Source organism: Macaca nemestrina, chromosome X (genome assembly GCF_043159975.1).
Source record: "Macaca nemestrina isolate mMacNem1 chromosome X, mMacNem.hap1, whole genome shotgun sequence".
Taxonomy (NCBI): Eukaryota; Metazoa; Chordata; class Mammalia; order Primates; family Cercopithecidae; genus Macaca; species Macaca nemestrina.
In genome coordinates, this window is record NC_092145.1 from 82,719,271 (window position 1) to 82,740,398 (window position 21,128).

A 21,128-nucleotide genomic window follows, 5' to 3' on the forward strand; every position below is an offset into this window, starting at 1 on the left:
AGCAGCTCACAGAACTCAGGGAAACCCTTACTGACGTTTACTGGTTTATAATAAAGGACCTAACAAATGATACAGATGAAGAGATGCATCAAGCAAGGAAGGTATGTGGGAAGGGGCACAGAACTTCCATGTCCTACTTGGGTAGGCCACCCTCCATGAATCTTCATGTGTTCAGCTATCCAGAAGCTCACTGGACCCTGTTCTTTTGAGTTTTTATGGAGGCTTCATTATGTAGGCATGATTGTTTAAATGATTGGCCATTGGTGATCAACTTCACCTTCAGCCCCTCTCCCGTCCCTGGAGGTTGGGCTGAAAGTCTCAACCCTCTATTCACGCCTTGGTTTTTCCAGTGACCAGTCCCTATCCTTGGGCTACCTAGGGACTGCCAACCATCAGTCAACTCATAGGCATACAAAATGACATCACTTTGGAGACTCCAAGGATTTTCAGAGTTGTATGCCAGGAAATGGAGACAAAGACCAAATATATATTTCATAACATCACACCCCCCAAAAGAAACCCTAAACTTATTAGCTCTCTATTACCCTCCCCACTCCAGCCTGGCAACAACTAGTCTATTTTCTGTCTTTATGGATTTGCCTAATCTGAGCATTTTATAGAAATGGGATCGTAAAGTATGTGGGCTTTGTGTCTGGCTTCTTTCACTTAGCCTAGTGTTTTCAGGGTTCATCCATGTTGTAGCATATATCAGTACTTCATTCATTTTTATGGCTGGTTCCATCATATGAATATACCACAACGTTTATCCACTCACACATTGAAGGACATTTGGGATGTTTCCACTTTTGGCTATTGCAAATAATGCTCCTATGAACATTTATGTATAAGCTTTTTTTTATGTGGACATATGCTTTTATTTCTCTTGAGTATGTGCCTAGGAGTGGAATTACGGGGTCATATGGTAACCTGGGTCATATGTTTAACCTTTTGTGTAACTGCTGTATTGTTTTCCATAGAGGCTGCACCATTTTATGTTCCTACCAGTGGTATTTGAGATTTCCAGTCATTCCACATCCTTGTCAACACTTATTATTTGTATGTTTGACTACAGCCAACCTATTGGGTGGGAGGTGGGATCTCATGTGGTTTGATTTAAATTTCCCTCATGGATAATGATGTTGAGCATCTTTTCATGTACTTGTTGGCCATTTGTATATCTTCTTTGGAGAACTGTCTATTCAGATCTTTGTCCAGTTTCAGACTGAGTTGTTTGTCTTTTTATTGTTGAGTTTTAAGAGTTCTTTATATATTCTGGATACAAGTTCTTTACTAGATACATGATTTATAAACCTTTTTTTTTTTTTTGAAACAGAGTCTTGCTCTCTTGCCCAGGCTGGAATGCAGTGGCACAACCTCTGCTCAATGCAACCTCTGCCTTCCAGGTTCAAACGATTCTTGTGCCTCAGCCTCCTGAGTAGCTGGGACTACAGATGTGTGCCACCATACCCGGCAAATTTTTGTATTTTAAACAGAGATGGGGTTTCACTATGTTTGCAATGTTGGTCTCGAACTCCTGACCTCAAGTGATCCCCCCGCCTTGGCCTCCCAAAGTGCTGGGATTACTGGGGTGAGCCACTGCACCTGGCCATAAGATTTACAAAACTTTTATCCATTCTTTGGACTGTCTTTTCCCTTTCTTGGTGGCCATTGAAGCACAAAATTTTTTACTCTTGATAAAGTTCAATTTACCTAGTTTTTCTTTTGTCTTTTGTGCCTTTGGTGTTATATCTAAAAAAAACCATTGCCTGATTCCAAGTTACAAAGCTTTACAACTATGCTGTCTTCTAATGGTTTTATAGCTTGAGCTCTTACAGTTATGTCGTTGATCCATTTTAAGTTAACTTTTGTACATGATACAAGGTCAGGAGTTCAAATTATTCATTTTTGTATGTAGATTCTCCTTTTTAATTTCAAGGGGTGACACCCTAGTTGAGAATCAGGTCTAGGGAAAATAACAATTACAAAAATCATTGATCAGTTCTCTACTAGGCACTCACATATGCTACCTCTTATTTTTACAGTAACTCTTCAGAGTATATCTTTCTACTATCCTCCTTTTATAGTTGATCAAAGTAAGACAGATTAACTTGTCCCACGTTGCACGACTGACAAGAAGCAGAGCTAGGATTTGCATCAGGCCCATCTGTCTCCAAAGCCCAGACTCACAGTGCTGCACTGGATTGCAAGTAGGCTTCATTCTGTTCATTGACTCTTTCAATTTATCCTTATGCACATATGTACACACACTACACACACACACACCACACACACACACCACACACACACACACACACACACACACACACACACAGTTTGGCATGTAAAAAGTGCTTGAGATACCTGAGCTAAATGATTAGATGCGCACAGGTGTTGTTGACAACAGCTGATGTTGGGCAAGATGTGAGCCCAAGATAGGCTAAAAGATGCTAGGGCCAGGGCCAGCCTAACAGAAATACAAGCAGTAGCCTCAGCATTGAGTACTGAATGTGCCAACAGCTTCTGATCTGATGCAGGGGTGCCATTCCACTCCTCCATGACTGAATAAAGTGTGTCTGGCTGGGAAATCTCTTTCTTCTAGTCCCACGCAGAATGAGGTTAAGGACCTATAGCGAGTGGTTTGTTGGGCCTGACAGTCTGTGGAGGATTACCTCAGAAGCTGTTCTGTGCAGAGTCCTGGCACCAAATGAGAGCCTTATGGCTGCAGTTGGGTATAAAGCACTACCCAAGGGCAGGGGTTGGCAGGGCCAAGGGGGGGTTATGACGGCAGTCCAAGATTCTCTTATAAAGGCGAGTGCTCTAATCAGTGGCTGAGAATGCAAGGAAATGTGAGAACTAGCTAGTAAAGGAAAACCTAAGAGAAGTTTAAGGGATGCCTAGTGATTTCTTAGTTTATTTTCTAATAGTAATGAGAACAGCTACTTTGATTAAGGCTTCTTATGTGGCAGGTACTGTGCTAAGCACTTTAGATGAATTAATTTGTTTAATCCTCATAACAACCCCATGATAGAGTTGCTATTCTTACCTCTATTTTTTACACATGAGAAAATTGAGGTCAAGGGAGGTTAGGTAACGTCCCATGGCCACACAGAGAGTACGTAGCAAGGATGGAATCTGAACCCAGGCCACCCCTCTCCAGAGTCTGTGCACTTATACTAGTGGGCTGTACAAATGCAAGCACTATGTAATAAGGGAGGTGGGAGAAAAGAGTATGGTCATCTCCTTCTAGAAAGTTGTTTAAGGTTTCAGAAACTTTCCACCATCCTCCTAATGAGGTGTCTGGAGCACTTTGGAAAGTTTCTAAATGTCTGCAAATATAAGGTGGGGCCATGATTAGGACTGTGGTTTTGGTTTTTGGAACAGGCCAAGAAAGAAGAGAGACTGGACAGGCGCGGTGGCTCACGCCTGTAATCCTCGCACTTTAGGAGGCCAAGGAGGGTGGATCGCTTGAGCTCGGGAATTTGAGACCAGGCTAAGCAACATAACGAAACTCTGTCTCTACAAAAAGTTAGCTGGGCATGGTGGCACACGCCTGTAGTCCCAGCTACTGGGGGGCTGAGGTGGATCACTTGAGCCCAGGAGGTTGAGACTGCAGCGAGTCAAGATTGTGCCACTGCACTCCAGCCTGAATGACAAAGTGAGGCGCTGTCAAAAAAAAAAAAAAAAAAAAAAAAAAGGAAAGAGAGAGAGACTGCCACCAAGTTTGAGCCCATATATTCATGAAGGACAAATACTAGTTACTGTTTATAAAAGAACTTACTGTGTGTGAGGCAATGTTCTGAGCGCTTTCATGTACTATTTTATTTAATCATCATAACAACCCTGTGAGGTAGGTATTATTATTATCTGCCACTTTACAGATGAGAAAACGAGACATAATGTTTCCAAGGTTACACAGATTTAAGTGGCAAAATGGAGTGTGTTTCTCCATCTGGGGCACCTAACTGCTATGCTAACCTCATCTTGCCAAAGCCTTTAAGGGAGGGCTTAACCACACCTGTTACAAAAAGAGCCAAATCATAATATTACCCTGTTGGCCCCAAAGCAGCCGGCCAATCCTTTCTTGCTTTGCAACTTGTTCTAAATCTAGTTTTAAAAGTCCCTTGTGTTGACTTCAGCAGTTTTCACAAGCATCAGCATATCCTGGCCCCAACCCACCCCATATCATTCTCACACGGTTACACCTCTTTCAGATTGGTTTCTCATGGAGAAAAAATAATGCTCTGTGGTTTTCCCTAGGGAGAAGTGAATCGCAAGTCTCTCTCATGTCTTCCTGTCCCTGTGTGTGTTTTCCCTCTCTACGGTCTAGTGGAAAGACAACAGGCTTTAGTCAGACAGATCTGGAGTCAAATCCTGTTTCCTCCACTTCCAGGTCGGGAGGCCTTGGGCAGGACACTTACCCTCAGTTTGCTCATCTGTGAAATGAGGATAATCATAGCAGCTGCCTCACAGGTTACTGTGGGGGATGAAAGTGTAGAGGTAGTGAGAACACATAGCACAGCAGGGGAGAAAAAAAATGAATAAGACAGGAGCCTAGTGTGGCTGAAGCCAGATCAAGAGGGTCTTGAATGTCTAGACAAAGGGGCTAAACTGTATTTAAGAGGCAATGGGGCCTCTGGAGGTCTTTGCAACAGGAGATGACACAATTGTGTTTAACATTTATTGTATTGAGTACTTATTCCAGCTTAGACATGATTCTTTACTAAGTCCTCACAACAGGCCTATGAGAAGGTATAACTATTTTTCCTATTTTGCAGATAAGGAAACAGAGATTCAGAAAGGTGAACTAACTTGCCTAAGATTACCTAGCTTATAAATGGCAGCTGGGACTAAATCTACACAGCCAGATCCCAGAGTACAAGCCCTTCACCACAAGACTCTGTTATTTTGAAGAAATTATGTTGTACATAGTAGACTGGGTGGGGAGGGGCATGAAGCAGAGATACCAGTTAGGTGGCCATTATAGTCATCCAGGTGACAAGACTTAAAGGCAGGGACCACAGTGGGCCAGTGAAATGGGGGATATGTCCTTAGCAGGCAGCCTTCCAGAACTAGGCAACTGAGTTAATGTGGGAGATAGGGGAGTAAAATCTAGCCCAGAGATGTGGGGAGTTTGCTACTTTTCCCAGGTTCTTCAAGAAAAATAGAATAGTTTTCAACATTTAAAAGTGGGACAATTTACATTAAAATCTGGAGTTTCTGTCTTCTCTTGAAGACCTATAGGTTCTGGAATAACTGGGCTGTTATTCCCACAGGATACTAGTGGTAGGGCCAACAGCAGCTTTCCCCCTGAGACAGAGAGGGACATGCCCCAAGACCCTCTGGGACCTGCTTCTCTCTTTCACCTGACTGCTGCAAACCAGGATGTTGGGAGGAATGGTGATGGGGAAGGAGCTAGTTTGGGAGAGGAAAGAAGTACCATCAATATAAAAAAAAAAGCAAGCTCAGAGCCAAGAGGAAGAGGAGAGAAAACAGCCAGGGGAAGGGGCAGGGAATGGGCCTGGAGATAATAATTGGCATAATAAGAAGGGTCTAAGGTCAAGGAAAGGAGGCTATCTAGGGGTCTAGGCTTTTTAGAGAAGCAATTGAAAGCGTTTACTGATGGGGAGAGAGGGGAGAGGAAGAGAGAGACAGAGAGACAAGTGTGGGGTGTGGAGAAGCAGTGTCTAAAATCCAAATGTTCAGGCAAAAGCCAAGAGACTATACTGCAGTATGCTGGGAAGCTGTGGGAGGAGAGAGGTTGTGCTCCCAACAGAGAATTAAAGAGCGATATCTTGATAAAAATGGGTGTATGAATGATGGAGAGAGTAAATCAGAGGAGTTCAGGGTAAGAAACTGAAAGGCCAGGTTACCACTGTGGTGGTCATGGTCTCCAGCAGCCACTCCTCAGTGTGAACTTCTCTTGTAAAGGCAAATAGGGGAGTGTCGCCAGGGCACAAATGGGTTGGTATCTGCCTCTCCAGCCCAGTAGTCCTGCAGCCAGCATATGAGGCTGCCAGCTTTGGGCACAAAGGAGCAGTGGATGTCCACAAACAAGACACACACAGGCTGAACAAGGGGGAAGAGAAGTGAGAGCTGCCATGGCTGACTCTTCTCTTTGGAGTCCCATACTTCTTTAAAATTGACTATTCCATTGATAAAAAGGTGAGGATGAGTGGGCTAAGAAGAGATACAATTGAGGAGAGGGTGTCAAATCCAAAGGAGGTGTCTTTCCCATGGCACAGCCCTATCATACTTTCCATTAAGGTAGGAATTTCACAGCCTTGCTTGTGTTCAGGGAGGGAAAAAGCAAGGCAGAGAGAAGGAAAATGAGTTTTTGCCAACAGTCAGCATGGAAGGGATCACTAAAGCGGTTCAAAGTCACAGCAATGTCACAATCTGCATTTCTGCATTTGTGGACCCAGCCTGTATGTTTCTAGAGACCGGATGAGGGGCTATTTTGTATGCTCTTGCCAATATTTACAGACGATAGTTTTCCTCTATAAAAAATTAAAAAGAAATATCAAAACCATAGCTGGAGCAACAGCAGAGAAGGCCCTACTTAACCCAAAAGGGTTCCCAGGGATGAGATTATTTCTGCTGCTCCAGGGATCAGAATGTTTTACACATAATTACTACTGTTTACCCTTCTGATTAATGCCTTATTCTGGAGAACAGCTACTTTGCAAAACATCAACATTTATGTGATAAGTCTCAAACTCTTTATTTTTTTTTAAAGTAAGCCTCACATTGTAACACCATTTCACTGTTCTATATGCTTTCTTTCCTCCTGAATAAAATCTTGAGTTTGGGCTTAATTGAATTCTAGTAGAGATGATATGTAGAGAAGCCCACACCAAAAAAATTTTTTCCACTGTCACAATTTTCAGTAAGGGGATAGGACTTACAGAATGGCTGTGTTGGAAGTAGATGCTTTTCCTCAGTGAAACAACCATTTCGCTGGTGAAAGTTTTTAAAATAACCATTTAAAGTCTCTGGAAATTGTCACTAGAGCACACAATAAGTGGAGAAACATTTATTCAAGACAATCTACTAAATATTGGTAAGAACAGATAGAGTCTGTAACATTTGAACCATGACCTGCTCCAGTTCTGCCCGTCACCAGCTCCATGTTACAGAAGCACTGTTCTGGATGGGTGTGGCCAAGAAAGCAAGGTTCTCTACTCCCCCAGCTTCAAGTCTGTGGGTTTCAGCTTCACTCCAGGAGCATGTCTCATCTCCCCCAGCTCAGTATTGCAGAAGTTCTATTCTGGGTAAAAGTGGCCAAGAGGACTGGGCTTCCTTCTCCCACCCAGTGCCAACTTGTAGGGCAGAATATTTACTCCAGGCACAACGGGCCAAGAATGCTAGGCCTCAATCATCCTACCGCAGCTGGCTAATAGGATGCAAGCTCCATACTGGGAGAGGCAAGCTGAGAAGACCAGGGACTCCTATCCCCTCCCCAGTGCCCACTCTTAGAGTAAGGGGTATTACTCCAGGAGAACCAGGAACTCTCCCCGCCCCAAGCTCCAGTGCAGTGGCTTAGAGGTTCTACCAGGGGCAGACCCTGAAGGCAAGCCATAAGGATGGAGAGCTCCACAGTTCTGTCCTAAGGGGACTGGTTATTTAGAACAGAGTGTGGAGAAGTTCATGCCTAAGGGCGCTGTCAAAACCAATGGAAATCTTCCCGGCAAGCAGTTAAGACAGGGCTAGTAGCTTCATGAAGCTAGTAACAACAAGAAAAGTGGCAGACCAGCCAGAAGGTTGCCAGAGAAAACCATGGAAAGAAACAGCTAAGAAGATACCTCATGGGATCACACTCATCCCTATGGACTTGGAAGGCTGTGCACATGCACTAGGCTGCACCTACTTCAGGAGCAATCAAGGCAGGACATGGGACAGACGGGAAAACATTCCCCAAGCCACACACAATTCAAGCAACAAAGGACACAAGCCTTACTGGCTCACAACCTGTGACAAATCACTGATTGAACAATAAGCTACTCTAAACCAGGGACCACTCCTAGGCAGCCAGGCTTAAAATTAAATCACACCCATCCTTGGAGGTCTGAAAGACTGTACATATGCCTAAGACTAGGCCCTCTCAGGAATGACTGGAGAGAAAACTAAACTACTAGTTCTTGTTGAACATGGAGCAAAATTGTAAACTCTTTGACCTGTGAAAGCAGTCTCCAAGCCACACATACACACACATCCAACAATAAAGATAGGCAATAGAGATTTTTCAGTCTGAAGAACAACAACAACAATAAAATGCACAGAGCCTCAGAGAAGTGTAGGACAGCATTAAGTGCACCAACATATACATACATAATGGTAATACCAGAAGGAGAGATGACAGAGATAAGGACAAAATATTTAAAGAAATACTGGCTTCAAACAACCCAAATTTGATTAAAAACATTAATATGCACATCTAATAAGCTCAGTGAACTTCTAGCAGGATAAAGACGAAGAGATCCACGCCCAGGTGCATCACAGTTGTTGAAATAATGAAGTATTGAAAGACAAAGAGAAAATTTTGAAAGCAGGAGGAAACACTTAACTCATCCATCATGTACAAGGAAACTTCAATAAGATTAACAGCTAATTTCTCAACAGAAACAGTGGAGAGCAGAAGGTATTCAGATGACATATTCAAAATGCAGAAAGTAAACAAACAAACAAAAACTGTCAACCCTTAAGCCCAGCATAACTATCATTTAAAAATGAAAGCAAAATAGGCCAGGCACAGTGGCTCACGCCTTTAATCCCAGCACTTTGGGAGGCCCGGGAGGGCATATCACCTGAGGTCAGGAGTTCGAGACCAGCCGGGCCAACATGGCGAAACCCTGTCTCTACTAAAAATACAAAAATTAGCCTAGCATGGTGGCATGCACCTGTAATCCCAGCTACTCAGGAGGCTGAGGCAGGAAAATTGCTTGAACCTGGGAGGTGGAGGTTGGTTGCAGTAAGCCAAGATCGCACCATTGCACTCCAGCCTGGAAACAAGAGTGAAACTCCGTCTCAGAAAAAATAAAAATAAAGGTAAAATAAAGACTTTCCCATAGAAACAGATACTAAGTGAATCCATTGTCGCTTACAGAAAATACTAAAGGAAGTTTTTCAGGCTAAAAGGGAGTGACATTAGACAGCAATGTTTTTAAGAGATGGGGGCTCACCCTGTTGCCCAGGATGGAATGCAGTGGGATAATCATAACTCAGTGCAGCCTCAAACTCCTGGGCTCAAACCATCCTCCTGCCTCAGTATCCAAAGCAGCTGGGACTACAGGTGCATGCCACTACACCTGGCTGAGACAACAATTTAAATTCACACAAATAACCAAAGAGCTCCAGTAAAGGTAGTTATGTAGGTAATGATAAAAGAATAATTACATATTTTTCCTATTTTCTTAAATAATTTAGAAAGTAACTTCATAAACAATATCTATAAAATTGCATTGTTTTCCATAAAATATATAAAAATATAATATATTTGACAACAATAGGGTAAACGAGGTCGTTGGGAACAGAGGTGCATTGGAATAAGGAAATGACACTAGATGGTAACTCAAATCCGCAGGAACAAATGAAGAGAACTACCAATGGTAATTAAGAAGGTTAGTGTTTTTTAAACTCTATAAATACATCCATGCTCTCTTTTCTTCTATTAGCTTCTTTAAAAGACATAAGATTACATAAAGTAATAATTGTAACTAAGTGTTGTTAGATTTGTAACACATGTGGACATAATATATATAATAATAATAGCACAAAAATGGGGAAGGGAGATATATAAAAATAAAGTTTCTGTATCTCACTGGAATTAACTTACTGCAAATCTGAAGTAGATTCTGACAAGTTAAGATGCATATCATAAACCTTAGGACAACAATTAAGTAAAAAACCTTTTAAAAAAGTTAAAAATAATTAAATGAATTAAAATGCTATGCTAGAAAATACTTAATGCAAAACAAGGCAGTAAAAGAGGAACAGAGGTAAAAAAAAAAAAAAAAAGATGTGAAACATATAGAAAACAAAAAGCAAAACTGAGGCTGAAGCAGGAAGATCACTTGAGGCCAGGAGTTTGAGACCAGGCTGGGCAATATAGCAAGACCATGTCTCTACAAAAAATTAAAAAGTTAACCCATTGTGGTGGTGCACACCTGTAGTCCTCACTACTTGGGAGGCTGAGGCAGGAGGATTGCTTGAGCCCAGAAGTTGGAGGCTGCAGTGAGCAATGACCACACCACTGCACTCCAGCCTGGGTGACAGAGTGAGACTCTTTACTAGAGAAAAGTCAAAAAGCAAAAATGGCTTAAGGAACTAGTGAAAGAAAAGCCAACTAAATTCAGAGCAAGAAGAAGGAAGGAAATAAAGAGGAAATAAATGAAACAAATAATAGAAAAGTAGAGAAAATCAACAAAGCCAAAAGTCAGTTATTTGGAAAAAAAAAAAAAGAACAAAATTGACAAATCTTTAACTAGACTGACCAAAAGAAAACTAGAAAAGACTCATTACTACTGACCTTACAGAAATAAAAAGAGAAATAAGCAAATACTGTGAACAACTATATGGCAACAAATTTGGTAACTTAGATAAAATAGACAAATTCCTAGAAAGAACAACTTCTAGCAACTGATTCAAGAAGAAAGAGAAAATCTGAATAGACTTATAATAAACAAAGAGATTGAATTAATAATTTTAACACTTCCCACAAAAAAGTCCAGGCCCAGATGGCTTTACTGATGGATTCTACAAAACATTTAAAGAAAAATTCACAAACTCTTCCAAAAACAGAGAAGAAATAAACATTTCCAGACTCATTCTATGAGGCCAGCACTATTCTGACACCAAAGCCAGAAAAGGACATCACAAGAAAAGAAACCTACAGACCAATAGCCTTATAAATATAGATGCAAAGTCCTCAACAAAATACTAGCAGATCAAATATAGCAACATATAAAAAAGATTATACATGAACAAAACAGATTTATCCCAGGAATTTTAAGTTGGCCTAACATCTGAAAATGAATTAAAAATCATTAGAATAAAGGGCCAAAACCACATGCTGATTTCAACAGATGCAGAAAACTATCTGACAAAATCTAACACCTGTGTATTATAAAAACACTCAACATGTTAGAAATAGAAGGAAACATCCCAACCTGATAAATGCATCTACAAAAAACCCACAGCCAATACCATACTTAATGGTGAAAAACAAAAAGCCTTTCCCTAAGACAAGGGTGTTTGTTCTCGCTACCTCTTTTCAACATTGTAAGGGAGGTTCTAGCTAAAGCAATTAGTTTAAAAAGAAAAAGAAACAAAAGACATACAGATTAAAAAGGAAGAAGTAAAACTATCTCTATTTGTAGATGATATGATCTTGTGTATAGAAAATCCTAAGGAAACCACTATTCAACAAATTTACTAAATGAAATTAAGAAAATTGTTCGGCCAGGCGCGATGGCTCATGCCTGTAATCCCAGCACTTCGAGAGGCTGAAGCGGGTGGATCACCTGAGGTCAGGAGTTCGAAACCAGCCTGGCCAATATGGGGAAACCCCGTCTCTACTAAAAATACAAAAATTAGCCAGGCACAGTGGTGAGGGTCTGTAATCCCAGCTACTGGGGAGGCTGAAGTAGGAGAATCACTTGAACCTGGGAGGTGGAGGTTGCAGTGAGCCAAGATTGCACCATTGCACTCCAGCCTGGGTGACGAAGCCAGACTCTGTCTAAAAAAAAAAAAAAAAAAAAAGAAAAAAAAAAAAAAAAGAAGAGAAGAAAAGAAAAGAAAAAGAAAACAAAACCGTTCAACTTACAAAAGCATAAAAAAGTAGCGATAGGCCGGGTGCGGTGGCTCAAGCCTGTAATCCCAGCACTTTGGGAGGCCGAGACAGGCGGATCACGAAGTCAGGAGATCGAGACCATCCTGGCTAACATGGTGAAACCCCGTCTCTACTAAAAAATACAAAAAACTAGCCGGGCGTGGTGGCAGGCGCCTGTAGTCCCAGCTACTCAGGAGGCTGAGGCAGGAGAATGGCGTAAACCCGGGAGGCGGAGCTTGCAGTGGGCTGAGACCCGGCCACTGCAGTCCAGGCTGGGCGACAGAGCAAGACTCTGTCTCAAAAAAAAAAAAAAAAAAGTAGCGATAAATTTAACAAAAGAAGTAAAAATTTCTCACTTTGAAAACTAGAAAACATGGTTGAAAAAAAATCTTAAAAGATAAACAAATGGGAAGACATCTCATGTTCATATATCAGAAAATTGAATATTGTTAAGATAGTTACATGGCCCAAATTTATCTACAGATTCAACACAATCCCTATGAAAATCCCAGCTATCTTTTTTGCAGAAGTTGACAAACTGATCCTACAATTTATATGGAAATGAAAGGGGCTCAGAATAGCCAAAATGTTCTTGAAAAAGAACACCAAACTTGGGGGATTTATACTTTCCAATATCAAAACTTACCACAAAGCTACAATAATCAAGACTGCATGGTACTAGCACAAGACTAGATATTTAGATCAACTGAATAAGAGAGAGATGATAAATAAACCCTAAATTTATGGTCAATTGATTTTTGACAAAGATATCATGATAATTAAATGGGGAAAGAAAAGTCTTTTTAACAAATAATGCTGAACAACTGGATAGCCATATGCAAAGGAATAAAGTAGGACCTCTATCTGAGATTATACACAAAAATTAAAGAAGATTACAGACTCAACGTAAAAGCTAAAACTATAAAACTCTTAGGATAAAACATGGAAGAAAATCTGCATGATATTGGGTTAGGCAATGATTTCCTACATATAACACCAAAAACACAAGCAAACAAAAGAAAATTGAGAAGCTGAACTTAAGGTAAAAAATTTTTGTGCATCGAAGGATGCCATACAACAAAGGGCAGAAAGAGCTCACATTATGTAAATATTTATTGCAGCATTATTCATAATATCAAAAAAGTAGAAATAGAACAAATGTGTATCAACTAGTAAATGGATAAATAAAATCTGGCCGGGCGCGGTGGCTCAAGCCTGTAATCCCAGCACTTTGGGAGGCCGAGACGGGCGGATCACGAGGTCAGGAGTTCGAGACCATCCTGGCTAACACGGTGAAACCCCGTCTCTACTAAAAAATACAAAAAACTAGCCAGGCGAGGTGGCGGGCGCCTGTAGTCCCGGCTACTCGGGAGGCTGAGGCAGGAGAATGGCGTAAAAACCCGGGAGGCAGAGCTTGCAGTGAGCTGAGATCCGGCCACTGCACTCCAGCCTGGGCGACACAGCGAGACTCCGTCTCAAAAAAAAATAAATAAATAAAATAAAATAAAATAAAATGTGGTATAGTTATAAGATGGAAAGGAATATTCAGCAGTATGAAATGAAGTGGCAGGTTCCACTTCAAGCATGACAGTGTGAAGAGCAGTGGCTCATACCACCACTCTTTGTCATTCCAGCACTTTGGGAGGCCAAGGCAGGAGGACTGCTTGAGGCCAGGAGCTCGAGACCAGCCTGTGCAACATAGTAAGACCCCCCATCTCTACAAAAAATAAAAAAAAAATTAGCCAGGCATGGTGGTATGTGCCTGTGGTCCCAGATACCAAGAAGGCTGAGGCAGGAGCATTGCTTGAGCCCAAGAATATGAGGTTACAATGAGCTATGATTGTACCACTGCACTCCAGCCTGGGCAATGGGGCAAAGACTCTGTCTCTTAAAAAAAAAAAAAAAAAAAAAAGATTGACTTCCAGTTAACATGCACACAGCTTAGAAGTCGCTATTCCATCCTAACAAGAAAAAAGCTGAACACACTGAAAAATCAATACTCTTCTTAGATTAATCAGAGAAATGAGGTCACAGGGCAAACCTCTGTCCTCAAAATTAGAGACAGACAGATGAATACAGAGAAACACAACTCATGGTAAGAGAAACTCACGGACAGAAATCAGTACTGGAGTAGAAAAACCTGAATTGTAATTGATGAATTGTTGGATGCTCAGTGAGGATAAATCTGACAACAGTTAATACTTTTTTTATGGGCCATAAAACACACTTTTACAAGTTTAAAGGAATAGCAATCATATAATGTCTGCTCTCAGACTACAATGGAATTAAACTAGAAATCTATAGCAGAAAGACATCTAGAAAATCCTGAAATGCTTGGAGATTAAACAATATATTTCTAAATAACACATGGATCAAAGAAAAAATCTCAAGAGAAATACAAAATATATTGAACTAAATGAAAATGAAAATATATCAAAATTTAAGGGATGCAGCAAAAGCAGTGCTTAGAAGGAAATTTATAGCATGTACATATTAGAAAAGAAGAATGTGTATTTTAGAAAAGAAGAAAAACCTAAGCTTCCCCCTTTGGAAAATAGAAGAAAAAGCAAACTAAACCCAAAGTAAAAAGAAGAAAAGAAATAAAAATTAGGGCAGAAATCAATGAAACTGAAAGCAGAAAATCATTGGAGAAAAAAATCAACAAAACCAAAAGCTGCTTCTGTTAAAAGATCAATAAAATCAATAAGCCTCTAGCGAGACTAAGAAAAAAAGAGAGAACACAAATGACTAATATTACAAATGAAAGAGGGGGGAACATCACTACAAATTCCAAGGACATCAAAAGAATAATAAAAGAATACAAAGAACAACTCTATGCCCACAAATTCAATAGACTAGATGAAATGAACCAATCCCTTGAATGACACAGTCTGCCAAAGCTTACACAAAAAGAAATTGATAATCTGAATAGGCATATATCTATTAAAGAAATTAAGTTAGTAATTAATAACCTTTCAAAACAGAAAGCACCAAGTTCAGATGGGTTCACTGGTGAAATCTGTCAAACATTTAAGGAAAATTTATACCAATTCTCTATGATCTTGTTTAGAAGATAGAAGGAGAAGGACCACTTCCTAACTCATTCTGTGAAGCCAGCATTACCCAAAGACCAAAATCAGATGAAGTCATAACAAAGAAAAGAAAACCACAGACCAATATTTCTCATAAATATAGAAGAAAAAATCCTCAACAAAATATTAGCAAATTGAATCCAGCAATGTATAAAAATAATTATATATCACAACCAAGAGGGATTTACCCCAGGTATGAAAGGCTGGTTCAAGATTCAAGAATCAAATAATGTAATCAATCACATCAACAGGCTAGTAAAGAAAAATAATGATTTTATCTATAGATGCAGAAAAAGCTTTTGACAAAAATGCCAGTACTCATTCATGATAAAAACTCTTAGCAAACTAGAAATAGAAAGGATATCCTCAACTTTATAAAGAACATCTACACAAAACCTACAGCTAACATCATACTTAATGGTGAGAAACTTGAAAGTTTCCCAAAGAACAAGGCAAGGATGTCCCCTCTCACCACTTGCTTCTCAACATTTTACTGGAAGGCCTAGGTAATGCAATGAGAAATAAAAGGTAAACAGATTGGGAAGGAAGAAATAAAACTGTCTGTGTTCACAGATGACATGGTCATCTATGTAGAAAATCTGAAAGAATCAGTAAGTAAACTCCTAGAGCTAATAAGCAATTATACAAGGTTACAGGATACAAGGTTAATATACAAAGTCAATTGCCGTGCTATATACCAGCAATGAACAAGTGGAATTTGAAATTAAAAATTCATTAGTATTATGTGTGCTTCAGTAGCACATATACTAAACTTGAAACAATACAGAGATTAGCATGGCCTCTGTGCAAGGATGACATGCAAATTTGTGAAGCATTCTATACGTTTGGTGTATATTTATCTCAAACTCATCAGGTTGTGTATATTAAATATGTACAGCTTTTTGTATGTCAATCATACATCAATAAAGTGTTCCTTTTAAAAAATTTCTGTTTACATTAGCATTCACAAAAAATGAAATATTTTGGTATAAATCTAATATCATCTGTACAAGATCTGGGTGAGGAAAACTACAAAACTATGATGAAGGAAATCAAAAAACTAAATAAATGGGGAGATAGTCCACGTTCATGAATAGTAAGACTCAACATTGTCAAGATGTCAGTTCTTCCCAACTTGATCTATGGATTCAATACAATTCCAATCAAAATCCCAGCAAGTTATTCTGTGGATATCAACAAACTGATTCTAAAGTTTATATGGAGAGGCAAAAGACATGGAATAACCACCTCAATATTGAAGGAGAAGAAGAGTTGGAGGACTGACAGTGCCCAACCTTGAGACTTACTATAAAGCTGCAGGAATCAAAACAGTGTGTTGTTGGTAGAATGAACAGACAAGTAGATCAATGGAACAGAATAAAAAGCACAGAAATATACTCTCATATACTCAACTGATCTTTGACAAAATAGCAAAGGTAAAACAATAGAGCAAAAATAGTCTTTCAACAAACATTGGAAGAGCAAGTGGACATCCACAGGCAAAAGAAATAGATCTAGACATTGACTTTATACTCTTTACAAAAGTTAACTCAAAATGGATCACAGACCTAAATGTAAAATGCAAAACTATAAAACTCCCAGACAATAACACGAGAGAACATGTAAATGACCTCGTGTATGGTGATGGCTTTTTGAAAACTTCAATTATTAGTCTATTTGTAATTTTGACACCTTATCTTCATCTATGGATTTAAATTTTTCTTAAATTAATAAAATTTATTTTTAGAGCAGTTTTAGGTTCATAGAAAAATTGAGTAGAAAGTACAGAGTTTCCATATACATTCTATACTCCCTGTCTCCATATACATGCAACCAATCTCCTCCACCATCAACATCCTGCACCAGAGTGGTACATTTGTTAAAATTTATGAACTTACATTGCAATGACTTTTTAGATACAACACCAAAGGCACAGTCCATGAAAAAACAGTTAATCTAAAACTGGGCTCATTAAAATTAAAAATTCTGTTCTGTGAAAGACACCATCAAGAGAATGAAAGATGTAAGAGTTTGGAGATGTTCCAGCCTAAGTGCGTTCTCAAAAACAGTGGAGACTGTGGCAAAAGGCAATTGGTAGGAGAATAATAGATTCATTGGAGATACAGACTTAACTGTAAGCTGGCTAGTTTACTGGACAGAAACAGGGAAGAGACAGCTGAGAAGAGCCCTCCTGGTATCAGAACAAATCTCAAATACTGATCTAGGGAACTATGCTTCAAAGGTGCCACAATTTGATTGGGCCAGTTTCACCACCACCTCCCCACTCCAAGCAATTTATGCCCTTAAGGATTTTTGAAAACAGTAGAACAATCAGCCAGCAATTAGTGGGGCTTAACAGCTGGGTGTGTTTAGTCAAAGAGAGCCCTGTCAAAACCCAGGATTTTGGGTCTTAAGAAAATGGGGCACATATACACCATGGAATACTATGCAGGCACAAAAAAGAATAAGTTCATGTCCTTTGCAGGGACATGGATGAAGCTGGAAACCATCATTCTCAGCAAGTTTTCAAAAGATCAGAAAACCAAACATCACATGTTCTCACTCATAAGTGGGAGTTGAACAATGAGAACACATGGACACAGGGAGGGGAACATCACACACCAGGGCCTGTCGGGGGTCGGGGGCTAGGGAAGGGATAACATTAGGAGAAATACCTAAAGTAGGTGACAGGTTGATGGGTGCAGCAAACCACCACGGCACGTGTATACCTATGTAACAAAACTGCACATTCTGCACATGTACCCCAGAACTTAAAGTATAATAATAATAATAATAATAATAATAAATATATATATAGCCACTCAACCTTTCTCTTTCTTTATAGAGACAAGGTCTCACTCTGTTGCCCAGGCTAGAGTGCAGTGGCACGATCATAGCTCACTGCAGCCTCAACCTTCTGGGCTTAAGTGATCCTCCTACTTCAGCCTCCCAAATAGCTTGGACTATAGGAGTATGCAACCATGCCTGGCTAATTTTTTATTTTTTGTAGAGCTGGGGTCTCCCCATGTTGCCCAGGTTGGTCTCAAACTCCTGGTTTCAAGTGATCCTCCCACCTTGGCCTCCCAAAGTGCTGGAATTGCAAGTGTGAGCCACTGCACCTGGTCCATTCCACCTTTCTTGAGGTTGCTGTTTGCATGACATATTTTTTTCCATCCTTTTACTTTCAATCTATTTGTATCTTTGAATTTAAAGAGTGTCTCCTAGAGACAGCATGTAGTTATACTGTTACACTGTTTTTTGGATCCTGTGTGACAATCTCTGCTTCTTGATTGGATTGTTTAATTCATTTACATTTAATAATATTATTACTATTGATATAATTGAGTTTACATTTGCCATTTTATTTTTTGTTTTTATATGTCTCATATCTTTTTATTCTCTAATCCTCCTTTATGCTTTCTTTTGCATTAAGTGAATATTTTCCATTATTGCATTTTGATTTTTAAAATTATTTTGAATAATAAAAGTAAATATTTTACTATATTATTTATGTATTAACTGTTGCTCTAGGGCTTACCATAAACAGATTAATTTACCACTTTCAATAATGGACAGAACCAGGGAGAAGGTCAGCTTTACACCTCAAGATGCCAGAAAAATAAGAGGAAACTAAACCCAAAACTAGCAGAAGGAAGGAAGTAACAAAGAGTAGAGGTAAATGAAGTAGAGAATAGAAAAAAATGGAGGAAATCAATGACATGACAGTTGGTTATTTGACAAGATTAACAAAATTGACAAATCTCTAGCTAGACTGACCAAGAAAAAAAAAGAGAAGACACAAGTTACTAAAATCAGAAATGGAAGTAGAGGATGGGCATGGTGGCTCATGCCCGTAATCCCAATGCTTTGGGAGGCTGAGGCAGGAGGATCACTTGAGGCCAGGAGTTACAGACCAGCCTCAGCAACATAGCAAGACTTGGTCTCTACAAAAAAAGTAAATTAAAAAAAAAATTAGCCAGGCATAGTGGCACATGTCTGTAGTCCCAGCTACTCAGAAGACTGAGGCAAAAAGACTGTCTAAGCCCAAGAGTTCAAGTCTGCAGTGAGCTATCATGGTGTCACTGCACTCTAGCCTGGGTGACAGAGTGAGATCTGGTGTCAAAAAAAAAAAAAAAAAAAAAGGAAAGAGATGAAAGTGGGGGCACTGCTACCAACCTTACAGAAATTTTTAAAAAATTATAAGAGAATCAGGTTCCTAGAAATAAAAACACTATCAAAATGAACTCAAGAAACAGAAAATCTGAATAAACCTATAACAAATAAAGACATTGAATCAGTAATAAAAAAAAATCTCCCAATAAAGAAAAGTCCAAGATCAGATGGTTACACTGGTGAATTCTGAAAAATATCTAAGGAAGAATTAATACCAATTCTTCTCAAACTGTTCAGAATATTGAAGAGGAGGGAACACTTCCAAACTTATTCCCTGAGGGCAGCATTGTCCTGATATCAAAGCCAAAGATATCACAAGAAACGAAACTACAGATCAATACCCCTTATATAAATGTAAAAATTCTCAAGAAAAAATTAGCAGGCTGAATACAATAGCAGCATATTAAAATAATATATGCCATGGCCAATTAGGATTTATCCCAGGAATGTAAGGGTGGTTTAACATATGAAAATCAATCACTGAAATACATCATATTAATAAAATAAAGAAAAAAGACCACATGATCATTTGAAAATGAAGCAAAACAAACAAATAAAAACCAAAATTCACACTTTTCATAATAAAACACTCAACAAATGAGGAAAAGAAGGGAATTTTCAAAACAGGATAAAAGGCCAGGCACGCTGGCTCATGCCTGTCATCCCAGCATTTTGGGAGGCTGAGGCAGGCAGATCACTTAAGGCCAGGAGTTCGAGGCCAGCCTGGCCAACATGGCAAAATCTTGTCTCTACTGCAAATACAAAAATTAGTTGGACGTGGTGGTGCATGCCTGTAATCTCAGCTACTCGGGAGGCTGAGGCACAAGAATCGCTTGAACTCAGGAGGCTGAGGTTGTAGTGAGCTGAGATCATTGTGGCACTGCACTCCAGCTTGGGCAAGAGAGTGAGCCTGTCTCAAAAACAAAAATCAAACAAAAAACACGATAAGAGGCATATATTAAAAACCTACCCAAAGCTAACATCATACTCAATGGTAAAAGACTGAAAGCTTTACTTCTTAGATCAGGAACAAAACAAGGATGCCCTCTCTTGACACTTCTATTCAACACTGTATTGGAATGTCTAGACAGAGCGTTCAGGCAAAAATAAAATAAATGAAAAACAAGGAAGGAAGAAAGGAAGGGAGGGAGGGAGGAAGGAAAGGAGGAGGGGAGGGAGAGAGGGAGGGAGGGAGGGAGGAAGAAAGTACAGAAGAAAGGAAAGAACAGAAGGAAGGAAAAATTCATTCACATAGTTAACGAAGAAATAGTAAAACTATCTCTATTCACATATGACATGATCTTATATATACAAAATCCTAGAAAAACTATTGAGCTAATAAACGAATTCAGCTAAGTTGCAGGGTACAAGATCAATATGTTTAAATCAGTTGTACTTCTATACATCATCAATAAACAATCAAAAATGACATTAAGAAAACAATTCCACTTACAATAGCATCAAAAAGAATAAAATACTTATGAATAAGTTTAATCAAGGAGGTACGAGATTCATACATTGAAAATTACAAAACACTGCTGAAATAAACTAAAGAAGCCTAAATAAATAAATGGAAATACAGTCTAAGTTCATGGACCGGAAGACTTAGTATTGTTAAGATGTCAATACTACCAAAAACAATCTACAAATTTAATGCAATTCCCATTAAAATCCCAATATCCCTTTCTGCATAAATGGAAGAGCCAATTCTAAAATTCACATGGTCTTCCAACAGACCCCAGATAGACAAATTACTCTTAGAAAAGAAGAGCACAGTTGGAAGACACACACTTCCAGATTTCTGGTTATATTACAAAGCTACAGTAATCAAAACCATATGGTACTGTCATAAAGACAGACATATAATGGAATAAATTGGACAGTCAAGAAATAAACCCATGCATCTACAGAAAATTGATTTTCTACAAGAGTGTCAACACCATTCAATGGGAAAAGAACAGTCTCTTCAACAAATGGTGCTGGGACAACTGGATAGCCACTTGCAAAAGGATAAAGTTGGATTCCTACCCTAATAA

The 21,128-nt window shown here is 39.3% G+C and overlaps 1 protein-coding gene and 1 pseudogene across 1 annotated transcript in view; one reads left to right on the forward strand and one right to left on the reverse strand.

Annotated features, from left to right (window-relative positions):
* LOC105464734 (NHS like 2) overlaps positions 1 to 21,128 on the reverse strand; it is a 237,247-nt gene that overhangs the window by 169,171 nt on the left and 46,948 nt on the right. The window lies entirely within an intron of this gene.
* LOC112423654 (U6 spliceosomal RNA) lies at positions 15,667 to 15,766 on the forward strand (annotated as a pseudogene).